Source organism: Hevea brasiliensis, chromosome 16 (assembly GCF_030052815.1).
Source record: "Hevea brasiliensis isolate MT/VB/25A 57/8 chromosome 16, ASM3005281v1, whole genome shotgun sequence".
NCBI classification, from domain to species: domain Eukaryota; kingdom Viridiplantae; phylum Streptophyta; class Magnoliopsida; order Malpighiales; family Euphorbiaceae; genus Hevea; species Hevea brasiliensis.
Window position 1 is genome coordinate 49,763,797 of NC_079508.1, and position 6,315 is coordinate 49,770,111.

Consider the following 6,315-nt stretch of genomic DNA (forward strand, 5'->3'; position numbering starts at 1 on the left):
ACGTAGTTTTGGAGGCAGATATAGTGGAAGAAGCTAGTTTTAGGGTTCTACATCTCATGGCAGAGGATAGGCTTGAGTTTTCGCCTTGACACATCAGGATGCTCAGGCTTCAAATGCAGTAGTAGTAGGTATTCTCACAATTTGTTCTTTTAAGGCATGTGTTTTAATAGACTTGGGTGCTACGCACTCATTTGTTTTCCCTGTATTTGCCTTGAAATTGAGTAGGAATCCTACGACTTTAGAGTGTACTCTATCTGTAGCCACTCCTCTCAGTGATTCTATAGATGTGGCTATAGTTTTTCTTGACAGTCTAGTGGTAGTTGAAGAAAAGGTCCTCCTGGCAGATTTGATTCCTTTATTGGTGATGAACTTTGATGTGATTCTGGGTATGGATTCATTGTCATCCCATTATGCCACATTGGACTATAGAAATAAAAAGGTATACTTCTATATTCCTGGGATGGAAGAGTTCAGCTTTGATGATGACAGAAGTATAGCTCCATACAATTTAGTGTCAGCCATAAGTGCTAGAAAAATGTTAAGGTATGGTTGCCAAGGTTATTTGGTAGTAGTAAGGGGCACATCTATTGAAGGTACTGTTGTGAAAAATGTACCTATTGTTAGGGAATTTATAGATGTGTTTCCTGAGAAACTTTCTGGGTTACCACCGGATAGGGAGATTAAATTCTGCATAGATATTATGCTAAGTACAAACCCCATTTTTATGCCACCCTACAGAATGGCACCAGCGAAGCTAAAAGAATTGAAAGAGTAACTATAGGAGCTTATGGAAAAGGGTTTTATCTAGCTAAGTAATCACCTTAGGGTGCTCCTATTTTGTTTGTGAGGAAGAAGGATGGGTCATTGAGGTTATGCATTGACTACAGATAGCTGAATAAGATGACAATTAAGAACAAGTATTCGCTCCCTAGGATTGATGACTTCTTTGATCAACTACAAGGAGCAAGATACTTCTAAAAAATAAACCTACGGTCGGGCTATCATTAGCTAAGAATAAAGAGTAAGGATGTGCCAAAAATAGCATTTAGGACTAGGTATGGTCATTATGAGTTCTTAATGATGTCATTTGGACTCACTAATGCACTGACAATCTTTATGGATCTAATGAACAAAGTGTTTAGATCATTCCTGACTTGCTTTGTCATTGTTTTCATAAATGATATTTTTGTATATTCTCAGATAAAAAAAGAACATGCTTGGCACTTAAGGATGGTGTTGTAGACCTTGAGGGAGCATCAACTATATGCTAAGTTTTCAAAGTGTGAGTTCTGGCTGGAGAGTATTTCATTCTTGGGACATGTGGTCTTTAGTAAAGGTATTCAAGTAGATCCCAAGAAAATTAAAGCAATAACTGATTGGCTCAGGCCTACTACAGTCACAGAGATGTGAAGTTTTCTAGGCCTAGCAGGTTATTATAGGCGCTTTGTTCAGAACTCCTCTAGGATAACAGCTTCTCTGACACGGTTAACTCAAAAGAATGTTCTATTTTTCTGGTTAGATAAATATGAGGAAAGCTTTTAGAAGCTTAAGGACTGTTTAACTACAGCTCCTGCGTTGACTTTACCTGTGAGAGGAGAAGGATATATGGTATATTATGATGCTTCTAGAGTTAGGTTGGGGTGTGTTTTGATACAGCATGGTAAAGTAGTGCCTTATGCTTCGAGGCAGTTAAAAAAGCACGAATAAAATTATCCCACTCATGATCTAGAGATGGCGGCTATAGTCTTTGCACTAAAAATTTAGAGGCACTACCTATATGATGAAATGTGTGAGATATACACCGACCATAAAAGCTGAAAGTATATCTTTCAATAGAGGGATTTAAATTTAAGGCAGAAGAGATGGATGAAGCTTTTGAAGGACTATGACTACACTATCCAGTACCACCCTAGTAAAGCAAATGTGGTGGCAGATGCTTTGAGTAGAAAGTCTTCTGGTAGCTTGGCTTATATAATAACCGAGAAGAGACCGTTAATACAAGAATTACATGAACTGCTGAATCAGGGTTTGATTTTGGATATAATTGCTTTGGGCGCACTTTTGGCACATTTCAGAGTACGGCTGAATCTGTGAGACAGAATTAGAGTTTTTGAGCATAGGGACTCACAGTTAATGCAGATCTTGAAAAAAGTGCAGTAGGGAAAAGATTGTGAATTTGGGTTTGATGGAGATGGTACCCTCATGCAAGGTTCTAGGATATTTGTGCCTAATGTGGACAATCTAAGGAATGAGATTATGTAGGAGGCATAATAACCTTACAGTGTTCATCCAGAATCTATAAAGATATACCATGATGTAAAGGATAGGTATTAGTGGAACGGTATGAAGAGAGACGTAGCAGATTTTGTGTCCAAGTGCCTAACTTGTAAAAGTTTAAGAGGGAAGTTGTAGGAGATTCCCATTCCCGAGTGAAAGTGAGAAATGATTACTATAAATTTTGTGACTAGGTTACCTCGTACTACCTAAGGGTATGATTCCATATGGGTGATTATGGACCATTTGACCAAGTTGGCTAACTTTTTGCCTGTATAAACCACTTATTCTATTGCTCAGTATGCGAGATTATACATTCGTGAGATAGTCAGATTACGTGAGGTTCTTGCTTCTATAACATTTGACAAAGGGCCCCAGTTCACTTCTTAGTTCTGGAAGAAGCTTCAGGAAGCACTTGGCACACAGCTGAATTTTAGTACAGCTTTTCACCCGCAAACATATAGGTAGTCTGAAAGAACAATATAGACATTGGAGGATATGCTTTGCATGTGTGTCATAGATTTTGGAGGTCAGTAGGATGATCAGCTACCATTAGTGGAGTTTGCTTATAATAATAGCTATCACTCCAACATTGGAATGGCACCTTATAAGGCATTATATGGCAGAAAGTGTAAATCCCTTCTGTGTTGGATAGAAGTTAGAGAGGTGACAGTACATAATTTAGATCTAGTGCAGTACACTTTAGAGATGGTTCATTTGATTAGGGAACATTTAAAGATAGCTTTTAGTAGACAGAAGAGAGTTACGTAAATCCAAGGCGGAAAGATGTGGAATTTGCAGTGGGTGACTATGTGTTCTTAATGGTTTCTCCTATGAAAGGGGTTATGAGATTTGGGAAGAAAGGCAAGTTGGCACCCCGTTACACAGGACCTTTTGAAATCACAGATAAAGTGGGAGCAGTTGCCTACTGGTTAGAGTTGCCACTAAACCATTCTCATGTCCACCCAGTGTTTCATATTTCCATGCTTAGGAAATATGTTCCTGACCTTTCTTACGTGTTGCAACCAGACATAGTAGAATTAAATGAGAACTTGACCTTTGAGGAGCAACTGGTACTAATAGTAGACTATCAGATAAAACAGTTTTGGTCAAAACAGATCCCTATGATTAAAGTTCTATGGAGTAGTCAATCTATGGAGGAGTGTACCTGGTAGTCAGAGCGAGATATGCGTAACAAGTACCTATACTTATTATGTAACCCAGTTGTTCAGCCTTGTATAAAAATTCAATGATGAATTTTCTGTAAGGAGGAAAGAATGTAACATCTTGAATTTTTAAATTATTATTTTATATGTAATTTTTTGATATTTTAATACATTAAATATTGTGATATTTAATTTAAATTTTCTTCGTTTTGAAAACTAGGTTTTTATTTTTCAATATAATTAATTTTAATAATTTTTAAAAATTAATTTAAAGATCACGTGATAAGTTTAAAAATATTTCTGAACTCTACAAATTTTTCTGAGTCTTTTGTAATTTTTTTTCTAAATTTTTGGGTCTCATTTTGGATTCCAAGACAGAGCAAAAATTGAATTTCAAGTGTCTTAAATTAGATCGACCTAATCGAGCTGGACAAGAATGACCTATTGAATCGAATCGGCCCTTTTCTTTTTCTCTTCTCCTTCCCTGCGCGCATTTTGGTCCTCCTCCTTCTCTCTTCTTTTTTTCTCTCCTCCCTCATCCTCACTGCCAGCCACCACTCCCTTCTTCTTTCTCCCTCACCGGTGCCCCATCGGTAAGCCTTCCCCATCGCCACCGCTTCTCTGTCCAGCCAAAAATGGGGCTCAAAGTCCTCCCTCTTTCACGCCTACCTTTTCGACTTCTTTTGCCGTTTTGGCGATTCTAGCCACAAATCAGACCGGATCTTGCTCCCATTGTGTTCTACTCCTCAAGAGCTTTCCATAAACACCAATTTTACCAATTTTTATTGAGCAATTTGTGGGAATAAAGTCCGAAAAATTTTAGCTTTTTTTGACTGTTGGGCTAGATTTCTCCCAAATTGTGAACTCCACTGAAATTCTAAGACCACCAGCGCATTCCACTCATCAAGAGCTTTGCAACGACACTATTTTGGAATTTTTCTAACACCGAAAATTCAGTGAGTCCCACAAACTTATTAATGATTTTTCGGGTCTTTAATGGGTCTTTTTAATCAAATAAAAATTATATGCTAGCTCCTAGTGTTGTGAACTTCGCGTAGGTATTCTCATTTCAAAGAAATTTTACTGGCGATTGAGACTGTAATTTCAAAGCAGGCACGCAAGCTGTCAGACCCACTTCAGAAGTGAGTTAATATTACAGTGATTTCTACCATTTTCAGATGTTCTGAATGCATTCCAAGCATCAGAATTAGCATATGTAAATCCAAACTCCAAATGCCCGTTTTTACCTAACATTGAGTTTAGAATAAAAATTCATAAAATATTCATGGATAGCTAGAAATTTATGATTCTAATTTTATTAGTATAATAGCATTGTTAAGGACAACGGGGCATAATTATAGAATTTTTGGGGCTAGTTCAGGTAGTTTTTGCTAAATGTTAGTTTTAAACTTAATAGCTGAATAATATAAATATGTGAGCTTTGGCTGTTGTGGCAGGCCCAAGAGAGGCATTATGTTGTTGTTGTGTTGTGGGCCTAAGGACTTTGGATTAGAAAGTATTGTTTGAGTTGTTTTGCAGGTTAGGACCTTAAGTACATGAGAAACTCTATCAGATTTTCGGTATAAAATTTAGGGTGTCTTTGATTCTTTAAGTTCTTTGTTTGGTATTATTATTGATAATCCATGAATATAATTATTTAGGCAATCTGAGTCAACCTTCTTCTTCTTTTTAGTCGTCGCAGTGACTTTGGATAATTAGTGAGTTGATATTGATTTTAATTGTAATTTCAATATTATTAATTTATATTCAAAACATGCTCATGCATTCACATATATATATGCATTTAATTAGTTACATGTTAGGCACATTCTTTTACTACATATATTAATGAGCTTGTTTCTGGATATCGCTTTAAGGTAATTTGGAGCTATGCGCATGTGTTCGCGTGAGCATGATGTGGATATGGATACGATAGGACGGGTAGTCGCAGCTAAAACTTGACTCGCTGGGACCTGATCCTCATACGTGGATAAGTCAAGGTAAGCAAGACTTTGAGTTGATCTTGCTGGCCCCTGTACTTGGATTATTAAGTAAAAGTTTGGCTTGAGTTGACCTCACTGGCAGGTATTGGATTAAGAGAGCTGTATAGGGGATCGGCTCCCATATATGTATTGATGTGATACACAAGTGTGTGCATATTCTAAATTATATTTTGTGCAAATATTGCTTGAATTATTTAAAATTATGTGATTATGCTGTATTTCTTACATAGAAATGCATTAGATTTAGATAGTTATAGAAATTATATTTAAAATTAGTATCTTACTCTATGAGTTGAACACTCACCCCTGTTCAACTATTTTTTCTCAGGTGATATGTGGATTTATTGAGATTAACCTGCTTTCTTTTCCCGCAGGTTTAACCAGGAAAATTTAGTTTTACTTTTAATATCTTTTGTTCAATTCTAGAACTCTGCATGTACCAGTAGTTGTATTATTTTTATTTGAGATTGTAATAACTTAACTTTCTGAAGTTGTAAACTTATTTATGAGAGATTACTTGGATGTATGTGATATCTATTACTATGGATGGAGGGAGCTGAGCTCCCAAATGTTTAGTTATCTGTTTTGAGGATTGTGAGAGTGAACTGAGCTCCCCAGATTTTTGATATTATATGTTACAGGTCAGATGAGTTATTGGTCCCCGTTGGATAGTACAATTTATGCTCGGACTTTGTCTGTTTATTTTCCTGGAATTGGGCTACTGTTATGGGCTTCATGTATAGTTTAGAAATGGTTAGGCTTGCTACGGGTTTTGGGAGCCTTATGGTGAGCCAAGTCCTAGTGTCAGTCTGGCCTAAAAATCGAGTCGTGGCAGTAAATAAATTACTTATTAATGATTCTTATTAGGAATA